This window comes from Pinus tabuliformis, chromosome 9 (genome assembly GCF_031772625.1).
Source record: "Pinus tabuliformis cultivar Carrire ecotype Pingquan chromosome 9, CPIR1, whole genome shotgun sequence".
NCBI lineage: Eukaryota > Viridiplantae > Streptophyta > Pinopsida > Pinales > Pinaceae > Pinus > Pinus tabuliformis.
In genome coordinates this window covers 430,962,633-430,975,165 of record NC_142307.1, presented here as the reverse complement: position 1 = coordinate 430,975,165, position 12,533 = coordinate 430,962,633, and positions in this window count along the sequence as shown.

Sequence of the window (12,533 nt, the reverse complement as noted above, 5' to 3'; positions counted from 1 at the left end):
AGTCGATCCCTATAACCGAAATGCAGATCCACATGATCACCTTACTACCACATTTAGGGCTAAATCTAGCAAAGGAATTTGGTAGAAAGATAGGTGAGCGCGACCTCGCGGAAAGGATGAAGGACAAGTTTAAGCTTGTTAAGAAGTCACGCGGATATTCAATTTCGAGCATTACGGACCCCGCGGTGAAGGTGGCCACCCAGATCTTGGTTGGCAAGGTGATGAGGAAGTGTCGCACAAATGAGGTGTCCACATCAGTCATTTCACTAGCGGCCCAGTGCATGGAGGGCGTATAGTTCAACTAGGTGCGCTACCTGTGTAGCGAGTTCCTTGTTATCTGCAGAGAAGCACAAGACCACAATAAGACATTTCACTACTCATGGCTCTTACTTTTGATTGTGCTGGTCACATGGGAGTTACCGGAGGACAGCTAATTTCCTCCGATCGCACCAGAGTTTCCAGAAGCAATGAAGTTTGCTTCGCTATGGGGCACAAAGGATCCTGAGCAGGTCTAGGAGAGGAAAGTATTTTGGGTATTGATGGAAATGAGCATTAATATGGCCATTAGCTGGAAGCCACGATTGTCACCGACCGTTTTTTAGAATTTATATGGGTACATGAATTTTAAAGTGGACTTCCACCAAATTTCCATTCGGGAGCAAAAGGATCCAAAATAGAAGTGGTATGATTCACCATATCTAGTGACGGATGATGCCATTGCAATAGTTCTCGAGTGGTGGCTAGCAGACTGGAGCACAACATCAGATTTGTCCATCGGGACTAGTAAGTCCGTGGAAAAATAGAAAAAAAGAAGCGACCTGATTGAAATTGCAGCAGTTGGCTGAAAAGAGAAAGAAGGAGACTGGTGAGAAGGCATGCATAGAAGTGGAGCGCACTGCCAAGGAAAAAGTAGAGCAGGAAGAGCACGACTCTGGCAGGAGCAAGAAATCCCCTTCACCATAGACAGAGGATGAAGAGCAATCAGAACAGGGTGGTGGAGATTTGGAAAGAACTCCCCTCTGGGTGAAGCAGAATAGGGAAGAGGAAAAAGAAGGACCGCGAAAGAAGACCAAGGCTTCTAAGTCATCACTCGATCCAATCACCTTGATAGAAGGTGACTTAGTCGACATTGGTGACAAGGTAAGGGATATGACTGTAGAACTACTATAGCAGTTTGAGCAGCAGTAAAAGTAGGCATTAAGTACCATACAAATGGTTTGCGCGAGTTATAGACCCAAACAACTAGACTGCAAGTAGGTGCAGGGAAGAGCAGCACGACATCAACTAGTTTGGCGTCGAGGACCACTCAAGCTGCAGAGTTGGTTCGATCCTTGGATCTCCGGGTAGTCACGTTGCCGGATGGAGTTCTGAGCGCAGAGTCGGAAGCTGACAAGGCTACTGTTAGCGTGCTAAGGAATGTTTGCCTCAACTTGGCCTCGCTCCCCAGTGAATTCCTTCACACACTTCAAGCAGGTGTGATTGAAGAGCTTAAGGCCCAAGAGAAGCACGCGCTGAGCATGATCATTGAGAAGAAAATAAACAACAAATAGATATTCGTTGAGAAGACAGCTATGTTGGAAGCCTGAAAGAAGGTTCAGGAGAAGAATGGGTACAATGCAACAGTAGCAGTCGAAGCATGTAAAATTGTTCTGGAACTGCATATCTTAGAAGAAGCACCAATGGAGGTAAAAATTAGGAAATTGGTTACAGTTGTGTGCAACGCGAAGACCGAGATGGCCAAGGTTCATTTTGAACTAAACTTGAAAATTACGGAGCTTGAGTTGAGGACACAACTTTCAACTCCACCAGAGGTCAAAGAACAACATGAAGCTGTCGTGAGGGATGGAGTTGCCATAGTAGATTCTGTGGTGGTGGAATGTACTGCACTCTTCGACCAGTCTATGGAGCTAATCACGAGTCTGCAGGAAGATCCTAACTTGTATAGTTTGAACACAGAGGCCTGGGAACTACAAAAACAATATGACGAAGCAAAGGCGACAGCACGCACCGTCGCTATCGCGCAGAGATTGGGAAAGCAATAGGAGGGAAAAAAACTACAAGAACAGGTGGAAGCAGCACAACAAAAAGAGGCAGTCCTCAAGGCCATATTGGGGCCTTGGTTGGAGGAGACTTATGTGATCTCCACCACCATTGGGGAGAAATTGGCCAGCATGCAGAGAACACAACAGAAGATCCAGGAAGATATCGCGGGACCAACAACCGAGCAACTAGTGGAGCAGGTAAAGCAAGAAGCTAGCAGTGAACAACTGAAGTTGCAGTGGCACAAGTGGAGTTGGGAGGTATTCCTAACAAGATCTTCATGCTAGCAAAGTGACTCAAAGGCGAGTCATGATATTTGTGTTGGGGGCTTGTTGGGATAGGGTCACTTAAGGTCAATTTTTGGGCAAAGCCCAAGTTTTGGGGTTGAAAGCCCAATTTTTTGTATATAAAGAGTAAATTCTCCACAAGATGTGGTCGCAGAGTGCATAGATAACAAGTTTCATAAAGGGATTTTCCCTTCTTTTATGTAAGTTGTGTCGGCTTGTATAGACCTACCCATGGTCCGCAAACCATGGGATTGTATGACAAAAAGAGTCTTAGAGAGTCTAAAGTAGAGGAAGTGAAGTTCATAGTTGATGTAATGGGTCAGTAGAAGTGTCGAGTGAAGAATCTTAGAGTAGAAGAGAGGCTCTATAGCTATGTGCGCAGAGACCCATAGTAGAGTCCACAACTGAGTGTGCGGACCCTTGCAGTTGAGTGCACAAGGTAGTTTGAGTCTGTAAGAATATCTGAAGCATTAATAAAGAGAGTGTTCTAAAAATATCTTTGTTTTGTCCTATTACTTCTGTTATGAATGAATGTGATTATGTTATGATGAATAATGGGTTTATGATTTAATGTTGTATTGATGCACGAATTTGTATGTTTTACTTTGTTATAAGAATGCAAGTAATAATATCTATTTATGCGAAGAATATCTTAATGCATGCTAAAGATATTTAACACTTAAGCTAATGTGGGTAATAACAGACTTAGGAGTGATTATAGAGGCGTGGAAGTAGTTGATTCACCGGTTCAGGGTCCGCGAAAGATAGTCGTAGACCTTTGCGAAGGTCTAAGGGTGATTAAGAGAAGTATATTGATAAGCCATTAAAGGCTTATCAATCTACGTGAAGGCAGAGTTAGGGCATAAAACAATATTACACTAATCTATGGGTGTGGAAACTTGGTTCTAGCATCCGCCCATACTACTTTGGGTGAGACTTCAGTCCGCGCTGCACAGATTGATGTCGAGATGGCCAGTAGTGTAGGGATTTGTTTGGCTAACTTAACTCCAAACCTGGGTCAGGATCCCCTAAGCCAACACTTGGAAAAATAGTGATGATTTGTTAAGGGAAAGAATGGAAACTTGGAAAAAAATCAATTATTTGTTAACGGAAAGAATGGAAACTTGGAAAAATAGGGATGATTTGTTAACGGAAAGTGATGATTGATGATTGAAGGTATTTCATAATGAATTTGAATATGGTGTAAGGAGATGAAATTTAGGAAAATGATTTAGTTTTTCCAATATATAATTGAGGAGATATTGTCAAAAGGACATAGTTATATTAAAATATTGAAAATTAAATAAATGAAATAAAAAATAAATAACTAGATATGTATGTGAAACATCTTTAAAAAATAAACTAGTCTACATCCATCTTATAGGAAGATTTTCACATGAAGGGAATTGACCCATGTTACTAGTTGACAGATCTTAGGTGAACATGGGTATACACTACTTATATGTATAATGTGTCAACTCCAGGCTAGCCATATAAAGAATTACACATATTCTTTATTTGACCACCAAAATGTTTTATTTATGACCCACATTGTCAACGTTAACATGTTTTTTGGTTGTCAATATAACTTTAAATAAATGTTCCATCATATTAAGAAGTAAAAAACATATATCTATGGAATAGAATCTCACTCTAAATACTCATTGAATTATTTTTGTTATTAACATTTTTTGAAATCTTACATGTAAACTCTATTAAATGTTGAATAAATTACAAATCTCCCTCATTCCTCATTCCTTGAATTGGAAATCACCAATCAATGAAATAAGAAAAATCTCTTATTATATTATTATATTTGATGCTGAAATATTTTATTCAACATGTATATTGAAATATCTTTCTTTAAAACTCACATAAATTTTGTTTGTATATATATATATATATATATATATATATATATATATATATATATATATATATATATATATATATATATATATATATATATATATAGAAATATTTTACTTAACTCCATATTAATAATTGAATAAATTAGTGGAACCATATAAATTAAATGGTTGGTAAACATAGATATGCATCAATGCATCAAAGCACTTGCATCATGTTACATATCATATTGCCAAATTTTAACATGATTTTTAACCATGAGGATTAATCCTTATTTTTCCATGGAGACCCTTAACCCTCTTAACCCATAGATTGGTTTTGTTATAATACCGTGACTTACTAATACCACATACCCAAAAAATCATAACACATGTTCATATGATAATTTTTTAATTAAACAATTTAATTTAAAAGGTAGAAAGTTCAAAATTACTTTTGAGATAAATCATAACCTTCCATCTCTGACTAATACCAAGAATATTATAAAATATTTGGTGAAGGTTAAATCCCTACCATCCACCTAATAATTATTGATAATTGAATCAAAATTATGGAAGCTCTATTCTAAAATAGACACAGACTTAATTACACGTCTCCATCACCATAAAAATTGAAAATATAAAAAAAAAATCTTTAAATCAATTATTTTATGTTTCTTTATATAAATTTGATATAAAATTATGCTACTTAATATGAGCATTAGAATAGAAATATTTTATTTGTAGTTGACATTATCATATTTTTTTTTTTTATTAATATACTTTTGTAAAATATTACAGGTTAATTGAACATAGAGTGAATTATGCATATTAATATTATTATTTTTACATGCCACATATGTAAACTTCACATTATCCATAGTGTATAAACTACACTTTTCCTTCATACTAAAAAATAGAAAATAATTTAAAGTAAATTGAAACTTTTTCCTTTCAATTACTTTCTCTTGTTATATAAAGTTGATACAAAATTAAAGTGAAAATTATTATTTTTTGTTTGTGGTAAGATTTTTATTTTTGTTACTATTTTTAATTTTTTAATGTAAATATTTTTTAATTATGTTTAGATGTCAACATTTCCCCATACTACAGTGTCTTAGCATGGGATCACATTTCTTTATGATTAATTTTTTAATCCTTAATATGAAGAAGTGATGAAATTTTTTATTGTATAAATGTTTTATAAATTAACATGGAATTAAGTGATAGACAAATTACATTTTAGGGGTGGCAGGTGACGAGGGGTTATTTTAAGCTCTGGATCACAAATAGAATCTAATTTTGCTTGAAGTTTAGGGATAGGTTCTAATAACCAAATATAAGTGTATGGGATCTTTCAAGGGCTTTCTATGGCGAAGGAAGAAACATTACAAGGATTTTTATAGTTGGGAATTCTAAAAGCATTATAGGCCACCTCGGGAGAACCTATTATAAGGTCCCTCTCCTCAACTCAATCTTCAGTTGTATAATGATTTTTCTCTCTTGATATTTTGATTATCAATGTTTTCATGTTTTGAGGAACAACTATTTCAAGGTGAATGTTATGGAAAATCACCCAGTTAGACTATCAATGGGATTGTTATTAATCAAAGATTAATTTTCATATTCTCCCATCCCATGACTCCCCCCACTAGCTGTAAAATGTTATTTTAGCGATTAGTTAGCTCAACAAGGATATTTACAATTGAAGAAAATAGGTTTTAGGGGAGTGGACATCCCTTCTATTCACATGCCTCCCATGCAGGTTCATTATATTTTGGTCCTCCCTCGGCCTCAATAGTTTCTACATGTGGAGGAGCTAGTTATGGTTTATCATGGGGGAAATGAATACCTTTTTAATGCCATATTGAGTGAGCATAGGCGGGATATTAGATTTTCTCTATGTTCGATGAATTTGTAGTTTCTCACCATTCTTTGTAATGAATCGATCAAACCTCAAATGATCAAATTCATGCTTCGACTTCAGGAGGTGATGTTTTTTGCATCATGTTAAATGGTGGGAGAATGAATTTTTGGAAACCCAAGAGAATTCCAAATTATGTATCTGCTTGTGGGGTCTATCAGGTCATGTTATTGTCAATTTTCCACTTCCAGGTATGATGGTCATTATTTATCATTTTTGTATGTCTCACATTTGTGGGTTTTCAAGTTAAATCGACCCTAATATGAGTTGGTGGTGATCATATTATTACCCAAGTTGCATGAGGGAATTGGGTTTTCTTAACCTTGGGTCTTCGCTATTGTTCATGTCATTCTCTAGCTTCTTAAAGATAATAAAATTTGGGTTTCTCTAGCTTTAGTTGAGAATAGGATGGATTTATTTAGGTTATCGAAGTATGATAGGGTAGTGAAATCCCTTTGTGAGCATAGTGAGGTTTTGCTAAAATTTTGGCATCATAAGGTTGGATTTTCTATGTTGAATCAAGATGTTTCAATCCTTAATTATGAGATACATTTCTATATACCTTCTTAAATTTGTACATACCATAACACATGCTTGTTAATTTCTTGATCCTATAGCTAGGATTGAGATTAAGGGCAAAGGGAAAGTATGGATGCAAGATCAAAAGATACGGTTGCAACATATTGATACCGGTGGTTATCTGCATAGTCATGATAAGAAGCACACTTGAATAGTTAATGGTTAGCAGGAGGTATGTTACTCTTTTATGAGACAATTCAATTGTAGATTGTTTTCTATAAAGGTGGATATTGGTGGCCACCCGCCTATTCCACTTGGACCCCCACCACTGTTTCTTTCAGTTTTTTATTTTCCTTAATTGTAGCACAATTTACTATTTTTGGTAGCTTTTTAGGCCTAAACTTTCGGAGCTGTTTTGAGGCCCTCACCAACGTTTTTTGGAAAATGAGAAAACATAGGTATTTAGTAATGTTTTCAATTAAAATTTGTAATTGTAGTCCTTAGATAGATATTTCTAATGAGGTATTGTGTCCGTCAAATGAAGTTCATATGCCAAATTTACAACCCCAAGAAGTTGATGTACCAATTTACCGAAACGTGGCCCATAGTTTGGGTACTTCATCTCTTAGGGTTAGGTTTATGGATGTTTAGGGTTTTCCATTGTTACTCAATAATAAATAGGCCTTCAAACCTCATTTTAACATAATTTAGAGGTATGTATACACCACATCTCTTCTCAAAGATAAGCTACCATCGTCAGAGCTAGTTATTTCCATTTCTGTATGTAGGCATATTTCAGTTCTTTGAATTTAATGAAATAAAGTTTTATTTCTACTGCATCTCTTTGTATATGTGTATTTTTTTATTTTGCTGCGTTCGTGCATAAGTTCATATCAGTGGTATTAGAGAGGTATGCTCTTTCTCTGTTTTCCTTTGTATGTCCCCAACAAGGTGAGGGTGTAAAGAGTTAGGGCTCAAACTGGCTGAACCTTTGCAAGACTAGCCTCCCAAACCCCGATGACCTCCCATGGTGGAAGAAACTAAAGGTGAGGGGGAAAGATATCCTTTCAAAATATTGCTTGAGGAAGCGCTCAAGTGACAGAGGAATGCGATGAAGGACAACCTTGCCTAGATCCTTTAGCGGCTACCCACAAGTGACACATCTTCATCCAACAACCACTCTAGAGGCTCATCTCCTTTTAAGGTACAAGTTAACTTTGATATTCCCATATTTGAAGGCTAGATAGATGTGACGCTATAGATAGATGGTTAAATCTATTGGAAGGATATTTTTCAGTTGATGACTTTTCCAATTAGGGAAATATTACTTTTACACTTCTCAAAGCAGCCCCACACATCAGGGACTGGTGGGAAACCTATTGTGAAAAAAAGGACGAGAGGGAATCCTCACTATTTTTAGTCGCACCCACTTGGAATTTTTTTCGAGACGCCATCAAGGAACAATATTACCATGTCAGGAGCTATGAAGATAAATACATAAAGTGTACCACACTGTAGGAGGGAAGGGACCAAGATGTGTTGGAGTTCACAAATTTTTCCATACCCTTCGCATGAAGCTGGGTATCAAGGATTCTAAGCGGCATTTGGTACTCAAGTACGATGACTATCTACAAAAGTACATCTGCGACGTGATGGAGTTCCTAGAAATCTCCTTTCTTGGTGTCGCTTATCGATACACTGTCAAGATCGAACAAAAATTTAAACAGAAGAAGCGAAAATTTGGATCTACGAATCCGACGCAAGGGAAAGGCACCCCCAAGACACAAAACAAAGTACAAAGCCAAGGTGGGGTGACCCAGGAAAATCCGCTGAAGCCGTAAGTGAAGAAAAAAAACACAAAGAAAAATAAGGACATAGGGAAATGTTGTGAGTTCCATAAGAGCCCCACTCACAACACAAGTGAGTGTTGAGCCAAGTAGTCACTAATGACTGAACTGAAGGCATCTGAATCAGATGCATGTTCAGAATATGAGTCAGAAACTGATAAAGGGAATGGAAAAGGAAACAGACTATCAATGTGGAACCTAGTGCCAATGTTGCCACCACTAATATCTAGAAGGATGAGCTCAAAGATCCAAAGGAGGGGGAGCGACTCTTCCACTCATAGATGTGGGTGAAGGGTTCACCGATGCAGTTCATTAGCGATAACGAGAGCCAAAAGAAACTCATTGTAATAGAGGTCATCAAGCGGTTGGTCCTACCGACCACATCACACCTGAAGTTGTACACCATCAGTGTTAGGACCTCATATTGTCCCTTTTTGACCATACATTTTGCCATGATACCATCCTTTTCAACCTACACTTAAAAGTCCTTGTTAGTGTTTTAACCCAATTATCCCAAAGGTATGTAATGATTCTTCTCATCACCATACGTTTTATTATTTATCATATAATCACGATATCTTCATAGTTAATCTTTAAATTGTTAAGTGCTGAACAGTTAAAGAATGATGTGCAGTCCGCGTTGCTGAAACAGCCTGGAGTTTGCGAGACTATTTTTGCAGTTGCTGAAACAGTAGAAACGGAATGTGAATCTCGAAGCTGAAACAGCTGAGATTTTCATTCTAAATTTGACAGCAACAAAGGAACTAGATTGATCACCGAGGAAGCTGTTACACTAGATGTAATGCCTATAATCTAAAGACAGTATTACTGTAACAACATTTTGTTGACGGGAAATTGATTTCCCTATTTTTGTATAATGGGTTAAAATAGAATCCATAATGTAAATCTTGTGTAATAGATGTCTCCTCTTTATAAAGAGGAGACATCTACATTAGAAGGGGGAGACTATGGAAAAAGGCGTAGCTGAAGGAACAGGACTAGAATTCTTTTTGTAATATGACATATGATGGATGAATAAAATTTTGTTTTGAACATCTTTTTCTAGTTCTTGTCTCCTGGGGAATCTTGTGAGAAGGACAGGGCCCACCTTCATCACAAAATTCACCCATTATATTTATGCAGTGTGTCTTTTATTCATGCCTTGTTAACAAGTACTGTTTGCTGAATTCTAGGGTTTCGCTGCTCCAGAAAGGTCATCGTGGCATTTTCACTATAACTTTCTTTATGCGAAGTTTCAGAAGCAAAACAAAGAACCCATTTGAGATGAAATCGTACTAAACCTCGGGTCCAAATTTCATAGCTTTTCGCGCTATATTTGCGGAGATATGATCTGAGGAAGTTGGTCTTTTTGTAGACTCCTGAATTACATTCCAAACAGGTGACCTAGGGAAAATCGTCATAACTTTCTCTCTGAGCATAGGATACAAATTTTGTAAGAAGATATAGAAATAGGATGGACTGTAGTTTCTTGTATATATTTTTTAGAGCCAAAGGTTGAAACAGTGACACGTGGCACTTCATACAAGTTCGCTCTTCTGGAAAGGTCTATAATCAAGTCATCTTGGGAGATTGTGCATAACTCTTTCTTGGAGAATCCAATTTGGATCAGACTTGTGGCATTCGAAAGAGGACACAGAGCGCTACTATAGGTCGCAATTTTAGAACTGGATGATTCGAAATTGTAGAGATACATCAGATTCTATATCAAGCTTCTACGAAGTGAAAAAAGGTGTGTAGTGTTTTTTAAATTTTTGCATAAACTTGGTTTGAAAAATTAGTTTGAAGGAATTCAAAGGGCATAGTAAAGCATTGTTATCAGTAATTGATGCCCTGAGGAAAGAAAATGCGAAAACCTAGTAAGCAACATGAAAGCTCTAGCATGACTCATGAAGAAGAGGAAGAAATGCAACATGATATATCAAAATTTTGAGACCAAGTGCAACAAGTGTCACTTGCACAAAAAGCAACAGAATCTAAGATGGATGGTTTAAGGAAAGATGTAGAAGCTAAGATGGATGGTTTAAAGAAAGGTGTAGAAGCTAATATGGATTGTTTAAAGAAAGGCGTAGAAGCTAAGATGGATGGCATGGAAGCTAAGATGAATGGCATGGACTCTAAAATTGATGGCATGGATGATAAGATGGAAGAATTGAAGATAAATATGAATAAGTTGCTACAAGAAATGGCCACTAATGGTGAAAGGGTAGTAAAGGAAACTCATGATGAGAACAAAAGAAATGTTAATCATGATTCCATAGATTCTAATGTTGGATCGAAGACCCACCATATTCCAAAAATCGATATGAGGAAGTTTGATGGCAAGGATCCTGCAACATGGATATTACAGATGGAGCAATTTTTCGATCTCAATAATGTGCAAAACACACAAAAGGTACGTATTGCAACTTTATATTTGGAACCAAATTAGTTTGTATGGTAACAATGGCTTTGCTCTTGTAAACAAATTATCACTTGGGCAATTTTTATGGAAGAATTGACAGCACATTATGAGGATACAAAAAGCAACACTTTTTTTAGCCAATTGATAAGTCTCAAACAAAAGGGTTCAATAATGGAGCACATTGAGGAGTTCCAAAAATTGAACATAAGGCTAAAAAATATTCCAGAGGAGCATAGGATTGATGTGTTCATAGGGAATTTAAAGGATAATATCCAACATGATGTTCACCTTTGGAAACCTGATTCATTAGAGAAGGCATTCAGGTTAGCAAGAAAAATGGAAAGCAAAATTATGGCAACCAGGAAGCATACTAGTCACAACTATAAAGATGGAAGTGTTGTTACCCCTAGCCTTCCACAACCTATAAGGTTTACACCACAACAATTAGAAGAAAAAAGAGCAAAAGCGCTTTGTTATAGTTGTGATAGCAAATACACTAAAGGTCATAAGTGTGCTGAGAAGAAATTATTCTACATAGATTGTGAAGAGGAAGAAGAAAAGGAGCAAGAAAGGTCAAAAGAAGAGGATAGACTCCAGGAACAAAGCCTAGATAAAGAAGAAATGAATCTGACTATACCTTGTAATGCATTGGATGGAATTGCCACTCCTCAAACCATCAATATAGAATGACAAATCAAGAAGAAAAAGGTAATAGTGTTGATTGATTCAGGAAGCACCCAAAATTTTATTCATTGTAAGGTAGCAAAAGAATTGAATTGCTTCCTATATCCAACACCAAAGTTTCAAGTGATGGTTGCAAATGGAGGAACGATAAATTGCTTTGGAAAGTGCCATAATATCAAGCTATCCATGGGAGAATATGTATTTACTAGCCCACTGCTTTCCATTCCAATGGGAGGTGCTGATGTTGTACTAGGAGTCCAATGGCTACAATCCTTGGGTACAATAGCTTTTAATTTTCAAGAACTTTTCATGAAATTTTTTGCGGAAGGAAAGGAATTTGAATTAAGGGGTATTGCAGGGAAACCAGGAAATATAATCAGCTCTAACAGTATGACAAAGCTTCTAAAAAAGGAACAAAGAGGTGTAATTGCACAATTATGTTCGCTAGATGTTTCCACATCGGAGTCATCTATTTCTCTAGATCTCCAAAAAGTCTTGGACAATCATTCCAAGGTATTTGAGACTCCGAAAGGTCTCCCACCTATTTGTGATCATGATCATGCTATTCATCTGATTCCAGGAAGTTTTCCTCCAAACATCAAGCCGTACAGATATCCCTATGCCAAAAAGAGTGAAATTGAATGTATGGTTGCAGAAATGCTAGAGGCTGGTATAATTCAACCTAGTCAAAGTTCTTTCTCTGCTCCAGTAGTATTGGTGCACAAGAAGGATGGATCATGGCGCATGTGTCCGGATTATAGGGAGCTCAACAAGCTCACTATTAAAGATAAGTTTCCCATTCCTGTCATTGATGAATTATTGGATGAATTGCATGGATCAATTTACTTCACCAAGTTGGATCTTCGTTCAGGATATCATCAAATCAGAATGAAGACTGAAGACATTCCAAAAATAGCATTTAGAACTCATGAGGGTCATTATGAATTTTTGGTCATGCCTTTT